This window comes from Schistocerca cancellata, chromosome 1, assembly GCF_023864275.1.
Source record: "Schistocerca cancellata isolate TAMUIC-IGC-003103 chromosome 1, iqSchCanc2.1, whole genome shotgun sequence".
In the NCBI taxonomy this organism is placed as follows: domain Eukaryota; kingdom Metazoa; phylum Arthropoda; class Insecta; order Orthoptera; family Acrididae; genus Schistocerca; species Schistocerca cancellata.
Window position 1 is genome coordinate 758,424,802 of NC_064626.1, and position 17,723 is coordinate 758,442,524.

A 17,723-nucleotide genomic window follows, 5' to 3' on the forward strand; every position below is an offset into this window, starting at 1 on the left:
GATTTGTAGTTCTTGATTTTCTAGCTGTAATATTTAAGCATGGACATTTATAAGCCCCAGGTGTCTTGTTCTGTACTGAAAAATGAAAAGACTGGAACGATATAAATGTTTTGTCGAAGTATGAAGCATCTGTCTACTTCATAACAAATAAAACATCAGATGAATTTAAAATAACGTGAGTTACGTACTAACTCAAGCAGAGTATCTTTGCTGTTATATTTTTCTTCTGTATCAAAAGTGAAAAATTTTTCGTTTCGGTGAATAATTGGTGGTTATAATTAAAGTCCAGCTACACGCAGTAGTCGAGCGTGGGCTGTAATTATCGTACGGCAGCAAAAGTTGGTAGATATTCTAATGCATTAATGCGGAACAGATTTACGCTAGAAAAGAAATAGTTCGAGTTTTAGCCACCAGGTGTATATTTCGCGCTGTATACTGTCTGTATGGGGGTATGACATCCAAGCTATCATTTGACAAGCCGTAACCTCAGTAAACAGTGTGGCTATGAGAAGAAAGACGGTGCGTTGTTAGTGGTTAGTGAAACTATTTTACGTAAACTACTTTGAGAGTTTAATCTTATCCACTAAGAATGTTCAGAACCAGTGATTGTTAATTAAATGTAAATACATAAAACTGCAACCAGTCACATTTTTTAATAGTTATTTATTATTCCATGAACCTGATTTCGAATCTTTTGAGGCTCATCTTCAGATTGCTTTCTGGCAGTTACATCACAACTTCTAGCATAATGCTGGGTGCTGGCTCTGCGACAAGAAGATGGAATAAGCTTTAATGTCCCGCCTTGAGTACTGTTTATCTGTCGATATGGATGCAAAATTTTTAGTTTTGTGCTTTCCGCGACAGTATGGGAGGTTTTTTTCTGATAGTGTGTCTGCTTTCATTTTGATAGCCAGTTGGTACATCACTTCACACACTTTTATACAAGCGTTGGTTCAAATGGTTCAAATGTCTCTGAGCACTATGGGACTTAACATCTGAGGCCATCAGTCCCTTAGAACTTAGAACTACTTAAACTTAACTAACCTAAGGACATCAGACACATCCATGCCCGAGGAGGGATTCGAACCTGCGACCGTAGCACAATGCGTTGTGTTGCAGTAAGTACAAAAGTAAAAATTTTGCATCCATGTCGACAGATAAACAATACTCATGTCGATACTAAAAATACTCATGGCTATACATTGAAGCTTGTTCCATCTTCTTGTCACAGAGCCAACACCTAGCACTGTGATAGAAACAGTTATGTAACTTCCAGAAAACCACCCGAAGATGAACCTCAAAAGGTTCGAAAACCGGTTCATGGAATAATAAATAACTATTCAAAAAAGTTACTGGTTGCAGTTTTATGTATTTACATTCATTGACAGAGTATCGCCGACTGTGAGACATGAGGAAAGGCTCGACGTCATTAAATTGATTAAAGAAGGTGATAATGAAATTCGGAATCAGGGCCGAGCTTGGCGTGGCACCTTGAAGAGGTACCGCGGTGTAAATTAGTGACGACGTTTGCTGTTACTGTAACTGACCATCCAGCCAGCGTCCCGGGTAGTGCTACGGCTCCTGCAGTGTCAGGAGAATTCTCCATCCTATGGCCAACAGCGCGGAAAGTTTTGCTGCCTGTTTTGCACTGGTACCCTTACGAGATCCACACTGTGCACGAACTGAAACCTTATGATCGGCAGCCACGTTCTTATTTGCTCTTCGGTTTCTGGTACGGATTGAAGTTGATGAAATGTGGCCGGTCAATATTTTGTGAAGCTTTAAGACACACTTTACATTACAGTGTGCAGTCAAGGCACAGAACTGCCGAATTTGCGATGCTGACCCTTATGCGGTCGCGCTGCTTTTCGTAACGTTAATAGTCGCGCGGGGTGTTGCTAACACCCCAAATAAAAGTGGCTATAATGACATTGTTGTGCAGCATATCATTGATATGAATATGTTTACTTCACAACTGGTTATTTAGAATGTTATCTCCCGGTACATTACCGTTTTATTTAATATTACTTTAGTATTAAATTTGGTGACTTGAAACATATGCAATAACTCCCATTTTCTTACAATATTTTGTTTAATTATTTATTTCCGTTATTCTCCATACTGTATTACAGGTAAAAGACATTATACATATAATTAAACATTTGTTCAGTCAACTCATACAAACATTTTATGAAATTAGTCACTATCATTGGCTGCAAGCGGTGCATTATCTTAACACTTTCCACACACATTTCTCATGTGCTTTACACACATAACTTTCAAACATTGAACACAGTACGATTTAACTTTTATGTCTTGACTGTAATACTCTCTTTCAAATTCTGAAAGTGGCAGGGGTAAAATACAGGGAGCGAAAGGCTATTTACAATTTGTACAGAAACCAGACGGCAGTTATAAGAGTCGAGGGGCATGAAAGGGAAGCAGTGGTTGGGAAGGGAGTGAGACAAGGTTGTAGCCTCTCCCCGATGTCATTCAATCTGTATATTGAGCAAGCAGTAAAGGAAACAAAAGAAAAATTCGGAGTAGGTATTAAAATCCATGGAGAAGAAATAAAAACTTTAAGGTTCGTCGATGACATTGTAATTGTGTCAGAGACAGCAAAGGACTTGGAAGAGCAGTTGAACGGAATGGACAGCGTCTTGAAAGGAGGATATCAGATGAACATCAACAAAAGCAAAACGAGGATAATGGAATGTAGTCGAGTTAACTGGGGTGATGCTGAGGGAATCAGATTAGGAAATGAGACACTTAAAGTAGTAAAGGAGTTTCGCTATTTGGAGAGAAAAATAACTGATGATGGTCGAAGTAGAGAGGATATAAAATGTAGACTGGCAATGGCAAGCAAAGCGTTTCTGATGAAGAAAAATTTGTTAACATCGAGTATAGGTTTAAGTGTCAGGAAGTCATATCTGAATGTATTTGTATGGAGTGTAGCCATGTCTGGAAGTGAAACATGGGCGATAAATAGTTTGGACAAGAAGAGAATAAAAGCTTTCGAAATCTGGTGCTACAGAAGAATGCTGAAGATTAGATGGGTAGATCACATAACTAATGAGGAGGTATTGAATAGAATTGGGAAGAAGAGGAGTTTGTGGCACAACTTGACTAGAAGAAGGGATCGGTTGGTAGGACATGTTCTGAGGCATCAAGGGATCACCAATTTAGTATTGGAGGGCAGCGTGGAGGGTAAAAATTCTAGAGGGAGACCAAGATATGAATACACTAAGCAGATTCAGACGGTTGTAGGCAGCAGTAGGTACTGGGAGATGAAGCAGCTTGCACAGGATAGAGTAGCATGGAGAGCTGCATCAAACCAGTCTCAGGACTGAAGACCACAACAAAAACAATAACAACAACAACGTCCAAATCGAAGAAACGTAAGGTGATCAAGCATGAATCGCGATTTCGTTTTCGTAGAACTTAAAAGTCTCCTACCGTGATAAAACTACTTTACTGCAAAATACAGGGTGAGGGACATAATACTAGTCAATATATCGGTGTGACAAGTGCTGCTATGTATGGTGAGCCTATATTTTGCCGCGATATAATAAAAATAAGAAAGGGCACGTGCGGAAATATGTAGTTTCTCTCTCGTCCAATGGGTGACTGGAACAGAACAGAAAATTACGAACATTGGTACGCGCGCTGTACACTGACTTGAGTTTATACACTCCTGGAAATGGAAAAAAGAACACATTGACACCGGTGTGTCAGACCCACCATACTTGCTCCGGACACTGCGAGAGGGCTGTACAAGCAATGATCACACGCACGGCACAGCGGACACACCAGGAACCGCGGTGTTGGCCGTCGAATGGCGCTAGCTGCGCAGCATTTGTGCACCGCCGCCGTCAGTGTCAGCTAGTTTGCCGTGGCATACGGAGCTCCATCGCAGTCTTTAACACTGGTAGCATGCCGCGACAGCGTGGACGTGAACCGTATGTGCAGTTGACGGACTTTGAGCGAGGGCGTATAGTGGGCATGCGGGAGGCCGGGTGGACGTACCGCCGAATTGCTCAACACGTGGGGCGTGAGGTCTCCACAGTACATCGATGTTGTCGCCAGTGGTCGGCGGAAGGTGCACGTGCCCGTCGACCTGGGACCGGACCGTAGCGACGCGCGGATGCACGCCAAGACCGTAGGATCCTATGCAGTGCCGTAGGGGACCGCACCGCCACTTCCCAGCAAATTAGGGACACTGTTGCTCCTGGGGTATCGGCGAGGACCATTCGCAACCGTCTCCATGAAGCTGGGCTACGGTCCCGCACACCGTTAGGCCGTCTTCCGCTCACGCCCCAACATCGTGCAGCCCGCCTCCAGTGGTGTCGCGACAGGCGTTAATGGAGGGACGAATGGAGACGTGTCGTCTTCAGCGATGAGAGTCGCTTCTGCCTTGGTGCCAATGATGGTCGTATGCGTGTTTGGCGCCGTGCAGGTGAGCGCCACAATCAGGACTGCATACGACCGAGGCACACAGGGCCAACACCCGGCATCATGGTGTGGGGAGCGATCTCCTACACTGGCCGTACACCACTGGTGATCGTCGAGGGGACACTGAATAGTGCACGGTACATCCAAACCGTCATCGAACCCATCGTTCTACCATTCCTAGACCGGCAAGGGAACTTGCTGTTCCAACAGGACAATGCACGTCCGCATGTATCCCGTGCCACCCAACGTGCTCTAGAAGGTGTAAGTCAACTACCCTGGCCAGCAAGATCTCCGGATCTGTCCCCCATTGAGCATGTTTGGGACTGGATGAAGCGTCGTCTCACGCGGTCTGCACGTCCAGCACGAACGCTGGTCCAACTGAGGCGCCAGGTGGAAATGGCATGGCAAGCCGTTCCACAGGACTACATCCAGCATCTCTACGATCGTCTCCATGGGAGAATAGCAGCCTGCATTGCTGCGAAAGGTGGATATACACTGTACTAGTGCCGACATTGTGCATGCTCTGTTGCCTGTGTCTATGTGCCTGTGGTTCTGTCAGTGTGATCATGTGATGTATCTGACCTCAGGAATGTGTCAATAAAGTTTCCCCTTCCTGGGACAATGAATTCACGGTGTCCTTATTTCAATTTCCAGGAGTGTATGTTCAGGGGCGAAAGTCTAAATGAGAACAATGTCAACTTTCTGCCTCTTTTGCTTCTGGGAATGCTGCAGAAAGTAGTGGAAATATAGCGTGTAGCTTACACATACTCAGTACTCCACTCAGCGACACATTTTTACTGCACATTCTTTTTCGCCCACAACAACAATGCAAACGGAAAAGTCGAACTGAATCGATTGGACCTGATTCACACACTTTCCTCAAATTGAGAGCGTAGTGAACGCAAACAAGTGACAGTGTTAGGCCCAGTTCTATCCGGCGTATAGTCGATAAAGTCGCCCCCTTGAATTGTGGACCAATCCGAGAAGAATCTCTTGATAACGTAGACTGCAACACATCTTTTAAATAATGAATACAGCAGGGGTAAATACGGAGAGTAAACTGTTATCTACAACTGGTACAGAAATCAGACTTCAGTTATGATAGTCAAAGGACACGAACGGTAAGCAGCATATGAGAAAGGAGCTATTGTAGACTATCTACGTTGTTATTCAATGTGCGCTTTGAGCAAGTAGTAAAGGGAATCAGGGAGAAATCTGGAAAAAGTATTTAAGTTCAGGGAGGAGAAACTAAAACTCTGAGGTTCGTCGATAACACAATTGTGTAAGTCACATAGAAGAGCAGTTCAAAATGGCTCTGAGCACTATGGGACTTAACTTGAGGTCATCAGGCCCCTAGAATTTAGAACTACGTAAACCTAACCAACGTAAGGACATCGCACACATCCATGTCCAAGGCAGGATTCGAGCCTGCGACCGTAGCGGTCGCGCGGCAGACTGTAGCGCGTAGAACCGCTCGACCACTCCGGCCGGCGAAGAGCACTTAGTTGCAATCAATAGTGCTTTGAAGAGAGACTATAAGACGAAAATCGGCAAAATCGAATCAACGGTAATGGAATGTAGTCAAATCAGATCAATTAATGTTGAATGAATTAGATTAGGAAATGAGACACCAAACGCAGTAAATGAGTTTTTGTAATGGTCAACAAAATAACTATTCGAAGTAGACAGAATATACAGTCCAAATTCGCAATAACAAGTAAACCGTTTCTGATAAAGGGTAATTGCTTTTGCCACTCCAAATGGGATATAGAGTCACATTTTACAACTGGCCCGGTCCACCTGCACAGAATAGCGTGTACCCCGTCGGGAGTTTAGTAACAGGATTTTTGTGTATGCCTGCCAGGAGCGTCTTGCCGTTCCAACATAGCCATCAGCTAGCGTAGACACATTCCGAGCCAGCCAAGCGCCGCAGCGAGCGGACTTCTTGCGCATCTTGTAAAGCTTTTGAGAGAATAAAAGTATTTTTATATCAAATAATTAGTAATCTGATAATTGACTTTAGTTGAAATAAGGTGAGGCCACTGATATACTCACGTGTATCAACACAGGACCAGAGGCCTGCAAGTGAAAAGTTGCATTGAAACAACATGTAAGCTTTCGAAACGTGGTACTACAAAGGAATGGTGAAGGTAAAATGGGAAGACTGAGTAACTAATGAAGAGGTAGTGAACGTAATTGGAGAAAAAATTAATTTATGGCAGAACTTTACTAAAGGAAGATATCGGTGTATAGACAACATCCTGAGACCTGAAGGAATCGTCAACTCGTAATAGAGAGACTTTGGATAAGAATGTTTGGAGAGGGGGAGTGAGATAAAAATTTTATAGAAAGAGACCAAGGACTGCCTACAGTAACCACGCTGACATAGGTGTAGATTGAAATACACATCTGAATAAAAATTTGGAATATCATAGAATTTACTACAGTGACTTCTAATAGAACACCCTTTGAGGTTTGTGCAATACTTTATTAACAAAAAAAGGTAATTCCTTCTGAAAACAAGAACTATTGTGGCTAGTTACTAAAAATCATTACAAAACAAAGCAGGCTCGCTCCTAAATGTACATCTTAAAAACAAAAACAGTGAATATCATCATGATGATTATCAGTCATTAGTAGTATGTCTTCCCCGCACACTGATCAGTTCTTCCGCTCTCCGAGGCATGCTCTGGATGATACAGCCGAGTTTCTCTAGAGCTATGGGATCCAGCTGCGCAACGGCAGCTTCAGTGAGGTCCTAATGATTGTCAGGTGGATTCAGAGGCTGTTCAACGACCACCTTCAACAGGTCCCGTGCATGATCAGTTCCATTGTGTCTGCGGTCTGTGCCGGTCAATGTATTCAGTTGATGTTGCATCTTTGAAGATACCGAAACACTGCTGGAGTACGATGTGGTCTTGCATTGACATCGACTAGGATAAAGTTGTCACCGATTTCACGTCTGTAGAGCCTTTCAGTCGTTTGTAGGACCTCTTGAAGGTATCGGGGACCAGTCAAATGGCCATGTGAGAATTAGAGGGATCAGCCACCCCATCACTACTGACGCCCAGAATGTTGCACATCCACCTGCGAACGGATGGACGTATCGTCTTTCCTGGAGTCCTCTAGCCTTTCTACAAACCCTAACACGCCTAGTGTCAGGTGGAAAGCCAATCCTGGTCTCGTCAGCAAACGTGACATTATCCATTCTGCAATGATCCAATGTCGATGTGCAGTAGCTCATGTTCTTCGATTGCGTCGGTTCCGATGGCTCGTTGAAAAACTTCTCTTTAGTCTTCTGGAATGTACACCATCCTGATGCAATTTTCTACGCACTGTCTGGACTGAAATAAGAATCCCTGTTGTCCGGGAAAATTCCTTTTCAGTATTTCTGGCAGTTCATGTTGGGCGCCTGCAAGCTGACAGTTGGAGGAAACAATCGTGCACTGCTGTTTTCATACGGGTACGACCACTGTGAGGTCTATCGCTCACATTTACCGTTTCTCTGTACTTTCTCTACACCTTAAATACACCACTTTGAGTGACATGTAACCGATCGACAACATCTTGCTGTGATTGAAATGCTGAAAGTAAAGCCACTGTCCTGACTCTAACAAATCGTTGTATGCCTCTACGTGGCATGTGTTGAACTCAAACTGAATGAAGCTGTTTTTGATACAGAACTGCTAGCGGTGTGCCGCTGCGGCAGCGGTATGCTTACATGAGTGGGAAACAACCAAAAAGCATGCCAGTAGTAAACACAGTCCAATATATGTGAGCCGTGCTGAGGTTCATGTTGGTGCTGTTTGTAGGTTTCCGCCCTCTGTCGGAGGCCAGACGGTATCGTTTAGTTGGCATGATTGCGGTTGTTTGCCTCCTTCTTGTTGTTGACTGTCGGCACTCGGTTTCGCAAGCGTTGCCTGTCTGCTAGTGGCAGCCGCGGCGGTTATCGATATGTAGGAACTGTTGCCCTATCTTTGGGGCGACGTCGTTGTTTTTCCGGGGTCGTGTGAGTGGGCGAGTTCGGTTGGGGACTCAGGAGGAGCCAGGTCCTCGTAATGCGGGACACGCCGGGACCGCTGGCGGCATGCATGCACTGCCGGGTGGAAGGGCTGTGGTCACGAGGGTGCACGACCTCGTCGTAAACCGGATCCAGCAAGCTTTAAGATGAGTGCGTTTCAATCCAAGTAGAGAAACCTCCACCATTGTGATATCTCGCGATTCTCCAGTGACTTGGGTTCGTGTTGCTGCTCCTAGTGCCGCCGAGGCGAACAGCAGAGAGTCGAGTGCTTGGGGAAGGCGGATCCTATTGTCTTTCCTCGACTACTTATTACTATTTCTTTCTTTCACTTGTTACAATTTGTTAAGTTCAACCAGCGGCCAGTTAGTGATTCTTCTACTGTGGTGGTAGTGATTCTTTCTTGTTCTGGGCACTCTAAACACGGCATTCTGGGGACGTAGTGCAGACTGCCGGTTCCGGCTTTGGTGTATTGTTATTGGACGTCAAGTAGGTTCAGCAAGATTATCATTAGTCATTCTTTCGACAACCACTAGTCTGAGTTACCATCTTGTGAAGTGAATGCAACTCTTGGCTGCCTATCTCACCGTTTGCGAAAGTGTTTGTTGTCGGACCTCCTCAGAGGTCGATTCCTGGACCACCATCTGGATCAGTTGCTTGTTTTCTTTAATTAACTTTTGCTTTGTATTTGCTGTTTTACAGTATGTTTCAATTTTTTTTTTATGTTATTTCCATTCCCGGCGCGTAAGGCCTTCAGCCGTGATTGTAGTCATTTGCCTTAAAATTCTAATTTGGTATTTGTATTTTATCTGTAAGCCTTAAAACCTTATTTACTGCCATTCCTGGCGTTTGTGCCTTCTGCTGTGTTTGTGGCGACTTACCTTAATATTTCAGTACCCTAAGTTGTAAATTGCAACGAGTTCTTAAACAATTCTTAATTTTCTTAAACAATTCTTAATTTATTGCCATTCCTGGCGTGTAGGACCTTCTGTCCAGTTCACAGTGGCTTGCTTTTAAAACTTTATCTGATGTATCTGTATTTAATGGTGATTTGCTATAACTCACTGAAAACGCTATTATTTACACTGTTGTTTATTCCTTCATTAATAAAATGGTTCAAATGGCTCTGAGCACTATGGGACTTAACATCTGTGGTCATCAGTCCCCTAGAACTTAGAACTACTTAAACCTAACTAACCTAAGGACATCACACACATCCATGCCCGAGGCAGGATTCGAACCTGCGACCGTAGCAGTCGCGCGGTTCCGGACTGAGCGCCTAGCTTCATTAATAACGTGTAGTATTTTTATTTATTGTTGAGTCTGGAATTACTGGTTTAAAATAAATTGTGTGTAACTGTAAAAGGCAACCAATAGTAACTGATTACGGCCCCATCCACAATCGTAACCGAATCCTAACTACCACCAGATCTCAATATGGGTTCTAACTGGATAATACATAATAGTTCTAGGTCATTGAGACCTCTATCGTATACTACATTTTACTATAGCATTTCAAAAATTTGTTGAGCAGTGTAGTTAATCTGAACTGAAGCAGCTTGCAGAACTGCATGAAATCTGTCTTCGTAAAAAAGATCATAACAACAGCAACAAACAGTACTTTTTGATGACAAACCAATTCAGTGAAAAAGCAAGACTAAACGGCACCTAATCCACTTCGTGAAGGGTTATGACAGCAATTTTCGGTATACTGATTTCGAATTCTGACGCTAACCAACCTTTTTAAACCATCACTCCTAAAGTTTTTGATTTTTCCATCATTTTCACGATGCGGATTTTTACTCCATCCTTCTCATTACTTTAGAACAGTTTGCGAACGTATCGCGCCGACCAAATAGCGCCCATGTCGTATCTATATCGCATAATTTATCTGGCAGCCACGCCGGCCCTTCTGTATTAACGTCAAAACCTTAATGCATATTTCATGAGAAAGAGCGAAACGTTTAAAATGCAAAAACGCCGCTGCCGGGCGAAATCCATTCCGCAGATTCGGCTCTCCGCTGCGCACCTGTCGCCATGTTTAGCGAGGGCTGCAGGTGCCCCGTGACGTCACACGCCGGCGCAGCTGCTCCGCGATTTATGGCCCGCGACAGCGAGGCCGCGTCCGGACCGTTAATGGCGGCCGTGATATACAGTAGCGTGCGGAACAGCGCCGCACGTCGGCCGACGGCAGCGGAAGACGTGCCGCTGCGCCAGAACGTCGCTGGGATTACGCTTGCAGCACGTTCCGTACCAAACGAGGCCGCGCGGTAACCACCGGACTGGAGCCTGGCACACGTCCCTATTTGCCCATTCGCTTTCGGTGACTTCAAATTTGTATAATATCAGTTGGGGCGAATACCGTCGTCCTAAACTAAGGCGTGGTCGATACAGCCTGTTATCTTCTCCAAATAAGATACTGTTCCCTCTTCTTCTTCAGTTGAAGGCCCCTAGCCTGTTCCGATCTCAGTCTAATCATCTCTTATAGGGTATCATTTTTCTTGCGTTTTATAGTGTTGTTTTATTAATCTTACTTCTCGTATCCTGTCATTATGCTCTGTCCTGCCGGCCCCTGCGGCCGAGTGGTTCTAGGCGCTCCAGTCCAGAACCGCGCTGCTGCTACGGTTGCAAGATCGAATCCTGCCTCGGGCATGGATGTCTGTGATGCCCTTAGTTAGGTTTAAGTAGTTTCTTAGTCTAGGGGACTGATTACCTCAGATGTTAAGTCCCATAGTGCTTAGAGCCATTTGAACCATTTTTTATGCTCTGTCAACTGTATTTACTTTTGTTTTATTAATTCTTAAACGGTATAAATTCCCAACTCATGTCGCGTCCTGGCACAGGTCGTGCCCCCGGCTGAGATCTGCTAATTTTCTTTTAACTGAAAAGGAGAAAGTCTGCTAGACATTTGGCAGAGGTGATATTGGGACGTAGAGCAGAAGTTTGTTGACTTCTTAGGAAGAAAATAAGGGTGCAAACAATTCCAGATAAAATTTAAAAAACACTTTATCAGGGGGTATAAAAGCTCCAACATATAGGCAACTAATTAAAATGGCATTCCCGTCTTTCCAAGGTATGTATAGGAAATGCGGAAATGTGAACTATGGCGACGTTATTACCAAATGTTCCCATACGGGACCGACATGCTGTTATTCTACATCTACATACATACTCCGCAATCCACCATACGGTGCGTGGCGGAGGGGACCTCGTACCACAACTAGCATCTTCTCTCCCTGTTCCACTCCCAAACAGAAAGAGGGAAAAATGACTGCCAATATGCCTCTGTACGAGCCCTAATCTCTCTTATCTTATCTTTGTGGTCTTTCCGCGAAATGTAAGTTGGCGGCAGTAAAATTGTACTGCAGTCAGCCTCAAATGCTGGTTCTCTAAATTTCCTCAGTAGCGATTCAAGAACAGAGCGCCTCCTTTCCTCCAGAGAATCCCACCCGAGTTCCTGAAGCATTTCCGTAACACTCGCGTGATGATCAAACCTACCAGCAACAAATCTAGCAGCCCGCTTCTGAATTGCTTCTATGTCCTCCCTCTATCCGACCTGATAGGGATCCCAAACACTCGAGCAGTACTCAAGAATAGGTCGTATTAGTATTTTATAAGCGGTCTCCTTTACAGATGAAGCACATCTTCCCAAAATTCTATCAATGCACCGAAGACGACTATCCACCTTCCCCACAACTGCCATTACATGCTTGTCCCACTTCATATCGCTCTGCAGTGTTACGCCCAAATATTTAATCGACGTGACTGTGTCAAGCGCTACACTACTAATGGAGTATTCAAACATTACGAGATTCTTTTTCCAATTCATCTGCATTAATTTACATTTATCTATATTTAGAGTTAGCTGCCATTCTCTACACCAATCACAAATCCTGTCAAAGTCATCTTGTATCCTCCTACAGTCACAACGACGACACCTTCCCGTACACCACAGCATCATCAACAAACAGCCGCACATTGCTATCCACCCTATCCAAAAGATCATTTACGTAGATAGAAAACAACAGCGGACCTACCACACTTCCCTGGAGCACTCCAGATGATACCCTCACCTCCGATGAACACTCACCATCGACGACAACGTAGTGGGTTCTATTACTTAAGAAATCTTCGAGCCACTCACATATTTGGGAACCAATCCCATATGCTCGTACCTTAGTAGTCTGCAGTGGGGCACCGAGTCAAACGCTTTCCGGAAGTCAAGGAATATGGCATCCGTCTGATACCCTTCATCCATGGTTCGCAAGATATCATGTGAAAAAAGGGCAAGTTGCGTTTCGCAGGAGCGATGCTTTCTAAAGCCGTGCAGCAACTTCTCTGTCTCAAGGAAATTCATTATATTCGAGCTGAGAATATGTTCGAGAATCCTGCAACAAACAACCGATGTTAAGGATATTGGTCTGTAATTTTGAGGATCCGTCCTTCTACCCTTCTTATATACAGGCGTCACCTACTCCTCTTTTCTTGGTTGTCAAAGGACAAACACCAGTAGACATCCATCGTATCAGTGAATGAAGAATGTGTATGGGGCACAATGTTGATCGAAAACCGTTGTGGAATGGTGTGCCAAGTTCCGTGCGGCAGGGGGTGCTGCTGCTTCACATGCCCACATCGTAGATGTCGTAACGCAGAAGATACGTCAAGACACTCGACCAGCCCCTCCCCAATTCCCCCCCCCCCCCTCCTCGTAGTCCTGATCGCTCCCCATGCGAGATCATCATGTGTTCGGTCCCTTCAAAAAGGACTTGAAGGGTTGACGATTCCTGTCGGACGAGAACGTATCACGGACTTCTTCATGGATCAAGACTCACTGAGTTACCAAACGCGTACCTTCAACCTGGTACATCGGTGGGATCATTGCCTCTATGCTCGCGGCGATTTCGCCTGAGTGGCATACCGCTTCTGGACTATACAGTCATCAAACAGTAAATTCTTGACCGCGCCTTATACTTCTATTTCTCACCAATTCAGCCCTACTTGGACAAGTGTCTTAAAGTGGATTTTTACACACTATATTCTAGTCAGTTCCTGGGTTCTACCTTGCATTATTAGATACAAGCACTCCAATTGAGACTCGTTGTCACGATTTACAGTCAAATACTCGTATAATCAAGATAAGAAGCGGGTGTGAGAGAAGACACACAGAAAAATACTGTTTATCCCTCGTTGCAAACTCACGCAACTAGACACCTTATTCACATTAGGACATGAGTGTAATACGTCGTTTGTTCCTCTGTATATTCTAACACTCAGAAATTCTATTATTCTTTGCTCCTTCTAGAGAAATTCTACAGACGAACTTCTCTACTAACGTGCAGAAGACTGCAGATAATAATTGTGGCAGGATACTTACCTTCAAATCAGTTGCCTCCGTCGAATGGGAGTTTACTGCAGCATCATCGAACTGTCATTCAATAGTGACAGTTCCCGATGACTCAGCTACCCCTTGTAATGATTGTGATTATGACTCTGGCTGTGACTGCGACTGCGACCTTGAATGCAATTGCTGAGACTGTCTCTTAACTGCCGTTGTTAAACGCTTTTTCAGGTTCTCGTGTAGTTCCTCTAGCACCATTGCTTTCCACTGCTGTTCCTGAAGGTCTCTTTGATAGGCAAAATCTTTTCAGAATTTATTCGAACCACCTCGGATCGTGTGGTAACGCCCCACCTGGGCTAGTACTTCCTTGTTTGGATTGCTATTACATATAGGTGTACTATTCTCGGGCAGTGGTCATGACCGGCCTGTACTGCTTTCGCTTCTGCACTTGGTAATAGCTATGTTTGCCCTGTTTCTCGACCACGCTCACTGTGTCTTCCTAGCACTAATCACGTTTCCTTTCTTTCCATCGAGACCAAGACACTTCTTACGTTAATCAGATTGACTTCTCATACTTCTCATATTAATAAACCTTGACAGCCATTACACCTGTTACAATAAAAGCTTGACCTCTTGTATTAGTAAACCTTGACAGACGTAACACTCAGCTCTGATGTATTCACTCCTTACCTGATCCCTCACACTGGGAATTTTGGTGCATCTCACACATTTCAATGTATCGTGACATTAAAAAAAAAATGGTTCAAATGACTCTGAGCACTAAGGGACTTAACAAAAAAAAATGGTTCAAATGGCTCTGAGCACTATGGGACTTAACATCTGAGGTCATCAGTCCCCTAGAACTTAGAACTACTTAAACCTAAATAACCTAAGGACATCACACACATCCATGCCCGAGGCAGGATTCGAACCTGCGACCGTAGCGGTCACGCGGTTCCCGACTGAAGCGCCTAGAACCACACGGCCACACTGGTATGGGACTTAACACCTGATGTCATCATTCACCTATAACTTAGAACTATTTAAACCTAACTAACCTAAGGATATCACACACATCCATGCCCGAGGCACGATTCGAACCTGCGACCGTAGCAGTCGCGCGGTTCCAGACTGTAGCGCCTAGAACCGCTCGGCCACACTGACCGGCTCTGCTGTTTATACATTCATGTACAAGTTTATACTGTTGGAGAATAAAATAATTGTGATTCCAAGCTGTTCAGAAATATTAATAGAAAACTACCTGAAAACAAAACTCTGGTACTCAAATCTGATAAAGGGAACTCAGCTGTTGTTATGTATGAATCTGAATATATCAACAAATCTCTAGAATTTCTCCAGAATTGTAACATACTTGAAATATACAATGACCCTATTGTAACTGACAATTCGAATGTTTTTTTACAATACAACTTTTAGTTACGTGAGTCTAAATGGAAATGACTGAATAACAACGAAAATCACAATCACAAAGCCAGTAAGAATTTCCTACTAGAGGCAACAAAAGATACCTTCTAAGTCTCCCACAAGAGTCCGTTGTAACACACATACACTTAATTCCAAGTCCTATTGTGACGGCGAAGACGTAGTCCTCCGTGGATACGTGCTTGAGGTCGATATTCGGCGTGAACTGACGTCCGGTGTTGGCTCTAGCCTTTAAATAGTATTGGCCAGCCAATCAGATGTTGGTGTAGTAAGACTTCCTGCAGGCCATCTCGAACTCCCTCTGCAGGAAGTAGTACGCGGAATGTCTGTTTCCAAAACAGCCGATGTTTACCATTGCTTACGCCTCTGGGTATAGGCAACCTCGGTCCTGTATCGTGTTAGATGTGCTGCCAGCCCGCAGGGGCTACTTTGACGATAGCGTAATAGACCCCCCCACACCCAAATTTCAGGCCCAGCTTAAGGAAGTACTGAAATCTTCTGACTTCCTGTTATCTGACTCTGATGTTCTAAAATGCCTTGTCATGAACCCATCTGCACCAAAACTACATTTGTAACAAAAGATTCATAAGGGACATTGCCCTATACGCCCCATAGTCAACTCAAGAAACAATCCAGCAAGAAACTTAAAGACATTCTTAGTAACTTTCATACCTATGAAAACAATTTTTCAATTAAGAATAGCTATGAACTTATTGAGCATATCAAAGACTTACCAATACCAGAGGTTGTGTGCTGTCCTTAGGTTAGTTAGGTTTAAGTAGTTCTAAGTTCTAGGGGACTTATGACCACAGCAGTTGAGTCCCATAGTGCTCAGAGCCATTTGAACCATTTGAACCAGAGGTAGCTAAATTTGCTTCAATGGACATAGTAAACCTTTACACCTGTACATGACACTGTTCATATAATTAAAGACAACCTATCAAAACACAAAAAGCTATCCAAGGCTGAGATAAGTAAACTCATTGACCTGCTGGTACTAGTCCTACCACACAATTATTTTACTTTTAATAACAAAATTTATAAGCAGGAATATGGTCTTGCAATGGCCGGTAGTTTGGTAAGAATACATGCAGACATTTAAATTAACCACATAGAAAATAAATTTTTTCAGATCAGACAGTTCACTTGAAACTAAAATACTATACTGCGAAAGGTATGTGGATGATACTATTATATTGTACAATGGTACAGCTGAAGAGAATGAGAAACTTGCTAAAGGCCTCAGCAGCATGCACAACAATATCAACTACACTGTAAAACATCAAGTAGATAAAAGCATCAATTTTCTTGACCTTACAATATCTAATGTAAACAACAAACATGCATTCCAGATTTACAGAAAACCTACAACTAGTGATGTCGTTGTTAACAACTCCTCATGTCATCCAGTACAACACAAAATGGCATTCTTCAGATCCACACTTAATTGTGAACATAAAATCACTCTCAGTCCCCATGATGAACAAAAAAAAACGAACATTATCAAAGAAATTGTGCATATAAATGGATACAACCAGATTTAATTGATAAACTTAACAACAAAATCCAAAAGAAATAATGCACACCTACTAAATCAGATTCACAAGAAGGAAAAAACACATTCGCCTGCATACCCTATATAAGGTAAAATTTCGTACCAAATTGCCAACCTCTTTCGGAAAAATGGTATTCAAATTTCTTTCAGCACTAACAACAAGCTACAACAGCACATTGTCCACAACAGTCAGACAAACAACCAATGCCAGCACAAATCAGGTATTTACAAACTTTTATGTGACAATTGCCCACAGTTCTACATAGGCCAAACTGGAAGAAGTATCACTATAAGATACCGTGAGTACATGGATGCCTTCTGGCTAAATAGTTTTGATAAATAAAACTTTGCAATGCATCTAAAAGACCATGGTCACTCAACCCCAACCATTACAGAAAACCTACAAATACTACACAATGTGAACAAAGGGGAGAAAATGAATCTGCTTGAAGAGCTAGAAATTTATGTCCACAGCTTTAACTCACCATACCTTATTCTCAACGAACAAGTGGAGCTTGCAAACATATCCTATCTTCAAATATTTCATGGAATATTCAAAAACAGAAACTAATTATCCTCTAATATAATAACAAAGTAATATTCTCTGAAAATTCGATGCAACAGCCATACAACAGTCCAAGTGTTATTATCATAATTTATAATAGTCATATTGTAAACACAAGCTGTAACTGTCATTGTATAATTTGTGATACCTTCCAAAAATTTCATGTGTGTAACATTACTGTACTTCATAGATCTAAGTTCTCTGACAACAATGTGGCTCAAAACAGTTCTAGCTCTCATTTTTTTAATTTGTAATACATTTTAGTAATTTCACATATATAACATCACTTTACTTCCCTGATTTAAGTTCTCCAACAAAAAATGTGAATCAAAAAATTTCATAATGTGTATCA